At 41.0% G+C, this 15236-nt stretch overlaps 1 protein-coding gene across 3 annotated transcripts in view; it reads left to right on the forward strand.

Annotated features, from left to right (window-relative positions):
• The window catches only part of LOC126325538 (phenoloxidase 1-like), a 279076-nt gene that overhangs the window by 38087 nt on the left and 225753 nt on the right, over window positions 1–15236 (forward strand). The window contains exon 1 of one of the 3 annotated variants that reach the window (XM_049995260.1): window positions 3200–3282. The exons of the other annotated variants lie outside the window; for them this stretch is intronic. The gene's annotated coding sequence lies outside the window, so the exon portion shown is untranslated. Of the gene's footprint in view, window positions 1–3199; window positions 3283–15236 lie in introns of those variants that run through there. 3 annotated transcript variants of the gene reach the window in all.

Consider the following 15236-nt stretch of genomic DNA (forward strand, 5'->3'; position numbering starts at 1 on the left):
ATGCTGGAGTTGGCAGTTGTGTGTGCATGAATTGCATGCTTGCTTGTGTGTGTGTGTGTGTGTGTGTGTGTGTGTGTGTGTGTGTGTGTGTGTGTGTGTGTGTGTGTGTGTCTTTTACTGATGAAGGCTGAAGTAGCAGTCTGCCTTTACCTGAATATTCTGTGTTATTTGACCTCCAGTACTTTGCATTATAAGATTAAATGTGGTGCAGTTTCATCTTCATCGCCACATAGCCTACACTACCATGTGTTTACTCTGTTCCTGTTCAAGCTCAGGGTTGGAGAACTTCTCTTGAAACATGGCTTTGCCATCATCAGCTTGCAATATTTTTTTATTTTTAGGTCCTTACTTCAATATTATGTGTGCTGCCTGCTGTTCCAGTTAAGTAATTTTTATTTTACCATCACCTAGTGGTGGCTGGGACAGATTCTGGCCCAACATGTGGAGTCATTGTTCCTGTTGTGGACAACCTATTAGCTTCTTCATTGCCACTAATGTCTGAGTGATCAGGAACCTACAGTAGATTTACCATGTTGCTTTCCTCTAGCCCCACAAGGGCTTCGTGGCACTTTACAATGATCTTTGCTCTCGTTGTAGTGGCTGATAGAGATTTCAGAGCTGTATTACTATCTGAATGAATGTAGATGGCACAATCTCTGTAGCACCTACACAGTTTATCTTCTATGCACACTCTGATAGCAAACATTTCTATTTAGAAAACTGTGGCTAGTTTCCCTTGAAAGATAGCTTCTATAATATAGGCTGTACCCTGCATACCTTAGCTCCAGCATCTACATCTGTTTTCCATTCATCAGAAAACCAGACTATGTCTCCTAAGCAGTATCTTGTTTCATTCTTACACTGTTTCCTACTTTCAGTTTTTAAGTTTTGAAGCAACTGGAAATTACTTTATAGTCAGCTGGCATTTCCTTCCCATTTCAGTGTTTACCTCATTCTTTATGTTGGTGTGGGATTCTGGATATTCTAGAGGTTTTCAGTTATTATTTGTTTTAGCTTGTATACCCTCACATCTGACTCCTGTAGACCATAGCTGCAATGGGGGCATGTTTGGCAAGATGTCCATCCTAGCACTGTGTGTGATGCCAATTCTGCCTGTTACGGCTAAGCAGGCCAGTCTCTGCACCTCCCAAATCTCCTGAGCAGTCTTCTTCTATTCTACTTTATTTCACTATAAATTATCATAGATCTTATAACAGTGGTGCATATCCAATACATAATCTTGCAGTTTAGACTCCAGTTTTCCCCACAGGCTCTTCTCTCATAGGAGTATCTTTCACCTTGGAACATATTCCTTATGAGAGAGGCCCATGATAGTCTCACACCTAGGGCTATGCCCAGATACTTTGCTACCCTCTACAGGTAGAATTTCATTGAAAAGCTAAAGATTACAGTGCTTTTTTTGTAGATGCTACTACAACAATTTCCTTTGACTTGCCCCCAGATCCTGTTTCCTGGAGCAGTTTTGTTAAATGTTCAAAGCGCATTCTGCCATTGTTCTAACACTACTTGCAAGTTTTCAGAGTGTTACTATTACTAAATCATCTACATATCCTTGCCAGAGTAGCTTCTAGTATTTAACTCTCCTATAACTTCATTCACCACTCCTTGCAGACATCCTTTGATCACAATTTTCTCATTCATCATGATGGGAAATGCAGTATGAGCAAGGGCATTGTCTTGATGCAACACTGAAGAACTGTGTTCTTCCACAGTTTGGGTATTTTTTGTTTATTATTTTCTCACAGAGTTGAAAAAGAACCTCAAGGTGGTAATGTTGATTAACACTTTGACTTTCAGAAACCCAGTGAAGATATACAATTCCATATCGGGAAAAAACCCAGTTGTCATCACTTTGAGTCTTGATTTGCTCATTTGAGCTTCCTCACTCTCTGCAAAGCTGAGCCCTTCCAATGCATGGATTGACACTTAGTTTCTGGATCATAGATGAAAAAAATTAGGGTCATTTTCAATGGTATTCAAAGTTTCACTACAAATATTTGCAGAAGTTTCTTTTTGTTTGATTAAGAGAATTTTTGGCACCAGTGTTACCCACACTTTTCTCAAGTTAAACTGATTATGTAAAATTTGCCACATGTATTCTTTGTCAATTTCTACAGTTTCAGCAATTGATCAAATACTCACCTGATAGACTGAATCAGATTACCTTCTTTTTTTATTTTTTCATTCACTTTTGATGTCAAAAGGTGGCCTGGGCATGAGTCATCTTTAACATCTTCTTGGGCATCTTGGAAACACTTGAACTGCTCAAAAACTTGTGTAAATGAAAATAGTCTTATCAATACTTATTTTAGTAAAAGATAGGTTTCAGTAGCAATTTTTCCATGTTTCATGTGAAAATTCATGGCAATTTGTTCCTCATTTATTACACTTATCATTTTTCCAGCAAAACAGAATAACAGCTCTTACACAAATGAAGGCCTCTGATTTGTCTACAGACACCAGAGATGCCACATTTGACTGAGAATTCTATACAGCTACAGGTCATTCATCTCTAGTACAAGCATACTTACTCTGTGACAGGATCAGTCTTACTATTTCATAGCCACACCTCTTATTACCAGAATAGCTTGCTAATTGATATAAATAGTAAAAAATGATAATATGAACTTCTTGCATAGAGGCTGATCTTATTGTGTAATGGATTTTTTGCCTTGGCATACAACCACTGTAGTATGTTGTGTTTTGCTTATAAAAACTTCTCCTTTGTTTAATAATATGTCACATATATTCATTCTACAGCTGTCTTTTTTCTCCTATATATGATATGTCACTCACTTGTGGAAAGTGTGTGTACTCATGAATATTTCTACTATAAACAATATATATACACAGGCTGTTCAAAGAAAAGTTTCTAATGGTTTGAGGGGTGGTAATATTCATTGAAACAAGACAAATAAGTCCAATAAACATGGGTCCAGAAATGTGTACTTTAGAAGATAAACATGTTTATAGGAAGAATTGCGTGATGCTTTGTTGTGGATATTAGCACAGTTGTTGCATTGGTGCTCCATCAGATATATTGGTAGAGTATTATGATGTCTTCCTCAAAATACTCTAATTAGTTTTAGGTGGTCTGCAGTCAGTTGTTTGGTTTCAGTCATTTTGTTAGGTTTCATCCTCTTTGTGTATGCTGGCCAGGGTGGGTGAGCGGTTTTAGGTGCTACAGTCTGGAACCACACTGCTGCTACGGTCGCAAGTGCGAATCCTGCCTCAGGCATGGGATGTACGTGCTGTCCTTAGGTTAGTTGGGTTTAAGTAGTTCTAAGTTATAGGGGACTGATGACCTCAAAAGTTAAGTCCCATAGTGCTCAGAGCCATTTGAACCGTCTTTGTGTACCTTACTGTACAGTACAGCCAACCCTGTGTCATATCATAGTGTTTTATTTTCTTCCAAGTATGGGTTCATTTATGTTACTACTTGACAAGTGATATGGCAGATATAATACTCTGCTATGGTTTAGCAATGTAAGCCTGTGTGCCCTTCTTTCAAAATACCCACTGTGTAGATTGCCCTCTAGGCAGGTGTTCTTGGTGATTGATTAATAGAGCCATACATGCTACCACAAAGGTTACTGGGGTGAGTTATCTGGACTTTCTCATTAATATATTGCCTACCTTGCTGGAGGCTCTGCCACTGCCACAGTGAATATAAATGTGGTTCATGCATGATGGCACACTAGCACACTCTTGTCACAATGTGTGTGAACATCTGGCGCAGACATTTCAGGACTACTGGATTGGTCAGTGGGGCCCCACTCCTTGGCCTACTCATTCCTCAGACCTCAGCCCCACATACTTTTGGTTGTGGGGACACTTGATGGAATTGGTTTACATGACAACAGCCAATGATGTGTGGATACAACAGGGTTGTGTCTTCAGTGCATTCCAGCACATACAACAACCAGTTATGTTTCAAAGGATGCGTCGTTCCTTACACTGGAGGGTACTGGGTACATTGTCATGAATGGACACCATGTTGAACATCTCCTGTAAATATGTCTTTATTGCAGAATGTTTGCATTTCCAGAACCATGTTTATTGGACTTATCTCAGAAAATATGCATTCCGGGACCCATGTTGACTTATTTGACTACCACCTCTCAAAGTATTTGGCACATTTTTTTAACACACACACACACACACACACACACACACACACACACACACACACACACAAAAGGGGGCAGGCAACACACCATGAAGAAATTTCTGAATAGGACAGAACTACAGAACTCAGAAGGTGTGATTTACATGTACAAACAAATGATTAAAATTTCATAAAAACTGAATGATTTATTCAGGGGCGAGAGCTTCACAAATTAAGCAAGTCAATAACTCATTGGTCCACCTCTGACTCTTATGCAAGCAGTTATTCACCTTGGCATTGGTTGTTAGAGTTCTTGGATGTCCTACTGAGGGATAGCATGCCAAATTACGACAAGTTGATGCTTTTGGTCATAAAAATCCTGAGCTGTTTGGAGTGCTCTGCCTATAATGCTCCAAACATTCTCATTTGGAGAGCGATCTGGTGACCTTGCTGGCTAAGGCAGGCTTTGGCAAACAGTAGAAACTTTTGCCATATGCACACAGGCATTATTTTGTTTAAATGTTAACCCAAGATGGCTTGTCATGAAGGGCAACAAAAGGGGTTGTAGAATACCATCAACATATGGCAGTGCTATAAGTTTGCCACAGATGGCACCCAAGTGGATCCTGCTACGAAAAGGAATGGCACACCAGTCAGTCACTCCAGCTAGTTGGGCTGTGTTAAAGGCAATGATGAAGTAGGTATCCCAACACTTTCAGAGGCATCTCCAGATATGTCTTCACTGGTGATAGTACCAAATTTGAAGTGGACTCTAGCCAGTGAGACATCTGGCTGATGACATGTCTGGAGATGTCGCAGACAGTGGTGAGACACCAACAGGACTGTCAATTGCCATATGGTCTGACAGCCCAGAGTGATAGTCTAGGGTGCCACTTCTTTTCATAGTAGGACACATTTATTGTCATCTGCAGCACCCTTGTAGGACAGCAGTACATCAATGATATTCTATGCCCCATTTTGTTGACCTTCATGGCCAGCCATGCTGGGCTTACTTTCCACCAAGAAAAATACCCGTCCACACATGACGAGTGTTTCTAGTGCTTGCCTTTGGGCTTCCCAGACCCTATCTTGACCAGCAACATCACCACATTCTCTCCAATTGAGAACATTTGGAGCATCATAGGCAATGGCCCCCAGCCAACTTGGGATTCTCATGATCTAACATGCCAATAGCACAGATTTTACATGGTATCCCTCATCATCCAGCAACTCTGTCAGTCAATGTCAAACTGAATGGCGTCATTAAGAAAGTGTAGTGACACTTCGCTCTCGTCAAGAAGGCAAAAAAACAAACAGTTATTCATGTAGAGAACGCAAAAAAGCGAATGATGAAAGATATATTCTGTATAAAGTGCAACTACTGGCTACACAAAAAGTGCGCGAAGGTAAATCTGAAGTCCATCAGTGATGATATTTCGTGGACATGCCAAGTTTGTTTACGTGCTGAAACAGCCGAACTTTAAAATACCATAGACTCAAATAACAAAGTTATAAAATATAAACACAAAGAATGAAAATAATAGGTTAATATGTGAAAAGAAGCTCTGCATGTGTGAAATCCATCAAATAGAATCACAAGTCTCAGAAAACGAAACTATAAAGAGGCTACAAGACAATCAATCAATCAATCAAATTTTATTGTTGTTCAGCTCATAAATCAATAGACAACATCAAGATAACTTACATTTTGAACATTAATTACTAAATACAATTTGGTTTGGATTACATAAGGCCATCTGCTAGATACAGTGTTGAAAGACTGTATTTTCAGTTTCAAAAAATTCATCTACTGTCTAGAAAGGATTATTTACTAGTACTGTAGAAATTAGCTTTGAAGATATTGACAGGTAACTCTTTAGAATCTATACTTAACTTATTGTACATCTTAAATCCAAGAACTAAATATGAATTCCGTGACTTGGATAGTCTTTGATAAGGTTCATCTAAACATGATTTGTTCCTGGTGTTATGGCTATGTACATCCCTTCTTAATGATATATTTGAAATATTGTTCCTAACATACAATAGAACATTATAGTTGTACAAGTTTATTACCATCAGCCATTGCAATTTAACAAACAAGGGTTTACAGTGTTCTAACTTATCTGAGTTGGTTATTATTATTACCTTTTTTTTTTTTTTTTTTTTTTTTGTAAAAGTAGACTGCCCTTTACGTGACTGTTATTGCCCCACAGGTAAGATTCCATGTGATATGATACTTTGAAATAAAGCAAAATATGCTGATCTTATATAACTATTGGGGACATGTCTTTTTAAGTTTCTAATTAAATAGATAACTCTTGAGAGTCTGGCAGATAAATGTTTGACATGTGGTTCCCATGTCAACTTGTTGTCTACTATAACACCTACAAATTTTATACTTTCTACGTCATGATTCTCTCTTAAGCTACAGGAAAGTGCCTGGGTCTAGCTTTCATTTAGCAGAAAACCGTTCGCTCTAAACCATAATGAACTCTGAGCAAGGATGTCTTTAACTATATTTTTTAGTGTGTTTAAATCTGAGCTTTTATTTAAAAAAGTTGTGTCATTGGCATACATTATTGTGTGAGAGTTTACAAAAGACGGCAGGTCATTAATCATAAGTAAAAGCAATAGAGGTCCAAGTACTGAGCCCTGTGGCATGCCGGACCTAACATTAATCAGATCTGACTTCTCCCTGTTAATGAATACAACTTGTTGGCGGTTCTCAAGGAAGGATTTAATCATTTTATGCTGCTATTAGCAAAACCATAATAGGATAGTTTATTCAGTAAAGTATGATGGTCCACACAGTCAAAAGCTCTGCTCAGATCACAAAACGTAGCCTGAGAAAATGCCCTAGGCTCAAACACATCCAAAACAAATTTTACAAGAGAATCCATAGCATCTGTTGTGGATTTATCTATCATGAATCCATATTGTTTGTCACTTATTAAGTTTAAGTTATCTAAACTTGTGCTAACTTGATTATACATAAATGTTTCAAGAATTTTTGAGAAAACAGGAGTTAACGATATTGGTCTGTAACTAGCAGGACAGTTCTTATCACCTTTCTTATATACTGGGACCATTCTAGATATTTTTAGTACATCAGGAAACTTGTTTTCAGCTAGACATTTATATACACAGTAGGTTAAGGGATCAATTATGGAGTCAATAATATCTTTCAATAAGTTACATGATAAATCATAGTAATCATCGATATCTGAGGCTTTGAAATTTTTAACTATTTTCAGAATTGTATTGTAAACACCTCTGTGAAGTTGAAAATGCTCTGGCAGGGTCTTTCAAATTAGTTATCGATGAAGTTAAGGGTATTTTCTGGAGGTTTGTGTATTGAGCTGCATATTTCTTCAATAGATTGGATGCAGAATTTATTGAATTCAGCTGGGGATATGGCAATAAGTTCATTTCCTTTAGTGTGTGCCACAGAGTTAATTATACTCCAGGCTTTTTTTCTTTTATTTCTAGACTTTTCAATGAGGGCTGTATTATATAGCTTCTTAGCATCATTAATAGCCTGTCTATAATTGCACTTAGCTCTGGAATATAATTCTTTATGTAGTTCAGATTTGCTGTTCTTGTACATACCAGAATAGAGCAAAACAGTGTTTTTCATTTGCCCTAACTGTGGAGTATACCATTCCCTGTTTTTCTTTCTCTTACAGCAACTACTATCCTTAATATTTAGAGTACATTTTCTCAAAGGAATATTATTTTCAAATGTATTTAAAAATATAGAGAAAAACTTAGTAAAAACAATGTCGGAGGAACAATGTTGTAGTCTACTAAATAGGGCATACCAACTGACAAGTGAGGGCAATTCTAAATCTATCTATCCTCTCTTTGTTCTTATGTCTCATGGTTACAGTTTTAGCTTTTGGGCTGGAACAGTCTGGAGTTACATTGCTAAGACTAATATGTACTGCATTATGGTCTGAGAAATGAAAACTAACAACATCTGAAGACATATGAGTTTTATTAATATTTGTAAATATATTGTCAAGACAAGCAGAGCCCCTGGTAGGTTTGGAGTTAGTATAGTACAGCTTATATTGCCAAAGTACATTCTTGAAATCTGCCACAGTTTTTTTTGTCCTGAAGAATATCAAAACTTAAGTTGACGTCCTCTCCAATGACAATAGTATATTGTTGCCATTTTGGTGTACAGAAGGACATTAATAGGTCATCAGATTTCTCAAGAAAGAAACTGGGGTCTCCACTAGGTGACCTGTAGACTACTACTACTAATATTTTAAGGCACTCAGTTGCTATAGCTGATGTTTCAAAGTGCAGTTCCTCACAGGGAGTGTTGAGATCTAGCTTACTATACTTTTGTGTCGGAGGTGCTTTTACATATATTGCTATTCCACCATTCAAATGGTGTTTCCTACTATACCAATTAACTAAAGTATAATCATCCAGTACTTTGTAACCTAGTACTTCCTCTTTGCACCAGTGTTCACTTATACATAAGATATGAAACATATTTTCATTGGAAAATTCATTAACAATTAGGTTTTTATCTGTCATACCCTGTATATTGAGGAAACTTATTTTAAACTCCCCTTTTTGCTTCCCTTCATGTACATGTTTACCTGACTGACTAAACATATTGTTACCATAAAGCAGTTGACCAGGCTGTAACCTAATGGTGCTGGAGTATCTAACCTGGTCTAGCACTGTAAGGTTTTTGACATCTCAGTTGAAACACAGCTCAACTTATCTAATACTATTGCCGCGTGGGATTAGCTGAGCGGTCTTAGGCGCTGCAGTCATGGACGGAGCGGCTGATCCCAGCGGAGGAGGTTCGAGTCCTCCCTCGGGCATGGGTGTGTGTGTTTGTCCTTAGGATAATTTAGGTTAAGTATTGTGTAAGCTTAGGGACTGATGACCTTAGCAGTTAAGTTTGCCTAATTTGTTAAAATGTTGACCATGCTTCGTGTGACAATCTCTGTGGCAGTTACTAGTGTTTATTACAGAGACATTTTTGAAGTCCTTACAAATAGCTTTGTATTCCTGGTTGGTTTGATCCACTTCCTTATTGACATAGGACCACTCAGGCAAGTCGTGTCGATGAGGCACATTGACCACAATCACGTTGGTGTGGGTCAATGTTTCCAGAGTTTTCTTCAGTGTTGATGTTGCTGTCTACCTCTCATTTCTACTGACGTCATTCGCCCCAGCCATTACAACTACAAAGTCTTTATCTGTCAAGGTGTTGCAGTCTTTCTTGATTGATGCTGATACATCTCAAAAACCTGCCCCTGGTTTTACGATTCCATCTATAGTGCATTCAATAATTGCAGAACGTCCTCTTTCTGTTAACATAACTGCTAATCCTCATGCATAGCTGTAAGAATAAACCTTGATTTTCTGATTCTTCTTAGGTGTTAAGATGCTATTTGCTGGATTTTGAGGCTCTTTCTGATTCTTCTTAGATGTGACTATGTTATTTGCTAGATTTTTAGGTTCTTGCACTATTTTATTGAGAGATGAGTGTTCTGTTTTGGGTCTATTGACAATCCCACAACTTTCCCTACTTCCACGTAAACAGTTAGGTTTTTTGTTTTCATATGCAGTTTCAGATCTGTATGACTGGTTTTCGATTGTTTTTTTTTCTTGCTGTTTCTGCTGCTTCACAAGATATGTTTTCTTCATCACTGACAACAGTATTATGCCTACACCCATCATATTTCCATATCATTACAGATGACATTACAGACAACATTGACACTGTAAAAACTAAACTATTCGAGGCAAGGAAAGAAAATGATACACTAATATAAGAAAGGTAGTGCTGTGAGAATGAAAACTGCCAAAACAAATAGAAGACCATGAAATTATGCGTGAATATACGAACTCAAAAAATAATAACATATCCCCTGCTCCATATGCAGGCTCAAACTTCAAAAACAAAAATATACCATACCCAGTGCCTCCAATGAAGACACGAAAAGTCAACAGGTCTAACATCAGCAGATAAATATAAGTGGAAGACGGTGGCATACACCAAAAGAAGAAACAAGCCCACAGCTGTACAAGATAGTGAGTTTACAGTAATAGAAGATTTGCCAATGATAAATGTCGATGTCCCCAACTGCGAAATTGCCATGTTACCTGGAATTAGAGTTCAACAACTCAGCAAACATTTCAAAAATATTGCTGAACAAGCGGCTAAAGAACAGGACACAGAACAGAAATGAAATTACTAAGATGAAAATTATACATGTTGGAACAAACTCGCTCAAAATCAGCAGTGAAGATGAATTAGTGAATCAATCAATCAATCAATCTCTTTATTTATCCATTAACAAAATACATTGTATGGATGTAGTCAATTACAATATAGTTTCTTACCTTCAATTTGTTTCAAAAACTTGGATAATAAATACAAATATTTTATATCAGTATATATATTTATTACTTTTCCATATTCAGATATTCTTCAATGGTATAAAAACTATGTGTTAGTAAAAATTGTTTAAGATCTACCTTGAATTTATGAAATTCTTTAATTTTCTTTATTGTAGAAGGCAATGCACCAAAACGTATTTTGGGCTGGTAGTTTACACTTTTTTGGTAGAGTGCTCCTTTGTGGGTGTGTCTGTGAAAATCATCCCTGTTCCTTGTTTCATGGTTATGAACCTGACTATTTAATGTTGAAAATTCCTGGTGAGATTTCAGAAAGCATACACATTCATAGATGTATAAGCTAGGAAGAGTCATTATTTTAATTTTTTTAAAATGTTTCCCTGCATGACACTCTGCAGGGAACCCCTTTCATTATTCTAATAGCCCTTTTTTTGAAGTTTGAAAGCTTGTTTTGCTATACCTGTATTTCCCCAGAAGATCACACCATATCTAAGCAAACTATTCATGTAAGCATAATAGTCACACAGCAATGATTGAATGTTGCAGCATTCCCGAAGCATTCTTAGCACACAGCAGCATTTACTTAATTTTTTTACTCAAAACTTTTAGATGCTTTTCCCATCTCAAGTGCTCATCCAACCATACACCAAGGAATTTTGTGTATGGAGCTTGTGCAATAACATAGTTCCGTAACTCAGTTTTTACTGCTCTTCTAGCTTTACTTTTAATATTACTGAAATTCATCAATACCGTTTTATCCTTATTTATGATCTCTGTTCATAGACACACTATTAGGACGCGGGTCTTGAGGAGTGCCTTTGTGTAGTGTGTGTTTACGTTTCGACCGGTGACACTCATGAGGCTTGTTTATGTGGGTATATGTGTAATTGTGAAGTTAGAATAAACACGAGTTTCATACAAGTGGTGCTCAGGTTATTACAGTAGCTAAGCAACCTGTTGCCCATAGTGGTGACCCCGGACTTTTTCTATTCGACCACAGTACACGTATTTCTCATCTTTCCTCCTGCCACCGTTATGCACCGATGAACCACCACGTGATTTGTGACCTGCAGCTTGCCATGAGTTTACCTACAATTTCATTCATGGACGAATTGCCTGTAATTCAGCCATCAACTGCTCCGACTACAGTGTTAAACCCGAGTGCACAACATAACCCCACTAGTACAGTCCACGCACCGTGGCCCACACATGTTGCATGTGGCAGTTTCCGGACTTCATACCACAGGTGAAACAAGAACTTCGCTCACCACAGTTCTCAGCAACATCCTGTATGAATATGTTGCATACCAACCTGACACACGACCAGGTACTTTCGCCCGAAACGCATACAACTACGTTTCCGACATACCAACAGCATGTGACCATGTTTGCAGCAGCCGTGATGCCCACACCTACTGTGCTTGCTCCCGCACCATGTGTGTCATGTGGTCAGAGGCCTAATTGCGCTACAGTACAGACACTTGACCCTATACCAGTTTCCGGGCCTCCGCTGCTCCTCCATCGCCATCTTCCCACAATGCCACAGCAACCACCTGTAAGGCAGTTTCTGAAGCTCCCACAACTGCAGAAGGACAACGCTATATCATGGTTTGTGTTAATGGACAATAGTCTGGACATTCACGGAGTGTGGGGAGATGACGCACATTTCATTTGTTTAATTACCCACCTCCACAACGAACCAGACCTGGTCAGTGACCTATTGCTCTCGCCACCAAGCCAGCACAAATATGCCATTGCAAGAGCTCACATCATCAAGTGCTTATTGTGCCCTCTGGCAGAAGCCATACACTACATAATTCACGACATGCCAATAGGGGACCGTACACCTTCACAACTTTGGCACCATTTAAGAGCCCAGGTGGGCAAGGAACAGCTCCCTGACCTTGCACTCTGGGCAGTGTGGCTTGTGAAATTACCTCCAGACCTCCAACTACACTTGTTGGCTTACCAAAACGCCACTCTGGAGGAAAAACTACGACTGGCGGACCAGGCATATTCCATCATCAAACATCACCAGGTCACATCCTCCTGTTTTTCCGACACTCCGAATATTGGCGACACTGGTGTCATGTCTACTACGTTTCACTGGCCAACCAGCAGAGGCTGGGCATGCAGCTTGCAGCAACAGCAGATGGAGCCCCCTGGTGGCCAGACGGCCGTACTTGTTATGGTTCCTTGACCAGCTGCCCCGTCCACCTCACGTGGGCGCAACAGAACATGCCACGTGACGTTGCCGGTTCGCCAGCTCAGGCACAACACCCAGCATAAGCACTATGCTGGTATCATATGACGTTCGGTGACGCTGCGCATTCTTGTCGTGCAACGTGCAACTACCCAAATGGGCAGCGCGACTCAGAATAGGCGCCATAGCTCGAACCGGCAGTTTAGTGCACCAAAAACATTATTGACTGACCACCCCCACTACCCACCATGCTGGCAATCTGTACATCCACGACAGGATGAGCACACTCTTTTTCCTCATGGACACAGGTGCCAATGCTAGCACCATTCCTAAGTCGAGCACCTCATCTTCAACATTGACGCCCACCATTCCACTGCGAGCAGCCAACAATTCTTAAATTCGCGTCCACGGTTCAGCCAAACTCCAACTAAATCCCTAGCCTGATTTACGCTGCACCTGCACATTTTGCGTCACAGGTGTCGACTGCCCCGTTATCGGTATGGATTTCCTGCATAGCTTCAGGCTCTTGCCTGACCTCGAGGCAGCAGCCCTCCTGCATCACGCTTCCGTCAAAAGGATACCAGGGATTTTTCCCACCCTCCCCCCGCCCCCTGCCACACACTGTGATATCTTTCCCACCGTGACAGCCGAACGCGTTCATCTCACGACAGAGCTCTCCAGCGCCTGGTCGCACCTGACAACCCAGCGCCTCGAGATCACTGACCCTTGCGCTGAAAACGCACACCTGCAACAGCTGATCACTGCCATGTCAACCGACCTCTCACGTGCACAGGAGGCAGCAGGGGGTGCTTCCACAATGCGGGGATGCACCCATGAAAACTCCACCAAGGCACAGATACCTCCGCAATGATGCATTTTCTCGCAAGTTAGTGACATTCCTACCTCTAATGTAGTGCTTGTTACCCCACCTAGTCCCAGTGTGGTTCCCCAGGATGTCCCGCAGGTGATAGGAGCGATTACTAATGGTACCTGTCACTGATGGAATAACCACAGAAGGCCCCCCCCCCCCAGTACGCAAGGCTCGACGCCTTAATGCCACCAAATTACAGCATGCAAAAACCGCTGTACAGGAGCTGTTAGATTCAGGTAATGTCCGCCCATCCAACAGCAATTGGTCATCGCCTATCCATCTAGTGCCCAAGAAGAACGGTTCATTTCGTTTGTGTGGCGACTACAGACAGTTGAACGCCAGAACGATTTTAGACAACTGCCCTATACCAAACATACTAGATTTCACCCAACAGCTCCACGGTGCACGCGTTCTCAGTGTACTTGATTGCCGAAAAGCATACCCTCAGATCCCCATGTACCAGTACTACATCTCTAAAACAGCAATTATCACCCCTTGTGGACTGTATGAATACTGTTACATGCCGTACGGCCTCAAATATGCCGCACAGATTTGGCAACGGTTTATTGACACCATCCTTTTCTCACTCCCATACTGTTACGTGTATTTTGACGACATCCTCATTTCATCAACTACCCTCGAGGAACATGAACAGCATCTGTCAACAGTTCTTAGTATTCTCGCCAAGAATGGAGTCCAAATCAATGGCGATAGATCTCAGTTGCGGTCCGCTAGTGTGACCTGCGCAAGGTCCCATGGGGCGACGACATGCAACACGCATTCGACGCACTAAAAACGGCACTAGCGAACGCTGTCATGCTCACACACCCAGTATCTGATGCCCCAATATCAATCACAGCTGATGCAAGTGACGCTGCTATCGGCGCTGTGCTCCTGCAGCAGGTGGCAGGCTCCACACAACCACTACATTTCTTCTAGCGGAAGTTGTCAGCCTCCCAGCGTAAGTGGTCCACATTCGACTGAGAACTCTTTGCTATTTATGAGGCAGTTAGGCATTTCCAAGAGGACATTGAGGGTAGGTCAGTGATCATATATACAGTCCACAAACCGTTGGCGGATGATGTGTGTGGAATCACACAACCGAGGTCGAGGACCTGTCTCTCCAGCTACGAGATGGGACACTGTTCATCCTGCATGTCCCCCCCCCCCCCCCCCCCCCCCCACACACACACACACATACATTGGACGATTCAGCAGGCCAGGTTACACACCTACGCACGTTTGCGGTACCAACAGATGCGGAGGAGATGTCAATCACCGCTTCAATCGACGAGGACAGCCACCTCTGCATTCGCGTGCCACTCATGGCACACCACACCCCCGCATCGCTTGGCCGTTTGATCCCAGTTTCCCGTTTCGGCCGCCTGCTATGCCCACCAGTGTGGCACCGTGACTTCATCACAATTGACTGATCACCATGCCAACCTACATCAGCTCCTCTCACTGTGCTCCGCACTGGAATGGTGGGGCTCTGTGGTGGTCATCGACCACCGGAATAGAGCAGAGTGGTATCTCTGCGCACAGACACGCTCTTAGGACACGGGTCTTGGCGCACACCTTTGTGCAGTGCGTGTTTAAGTTTTGACTAGTGATGCTCGCGAGGCCTGTTTATGTTT

The sequence above is a fragment of the Schistocerca gregaria genome, chromosome 2 (genome assembly GCF_023897955.1).
Source record: "Schistocerca gregaria isolate iqSchGreg1 chromosome 2, iqSchGreg1.2, whole genome shotgun sequence".
In the NCBI taxonomy this organism is placed as follows: domain Eukaryota; kingdom Metazoa; phylum Arthropoda; class Insecta; order Orthoptera; family Acrididae; genus Schistocerca; species Schistocerca gregaria.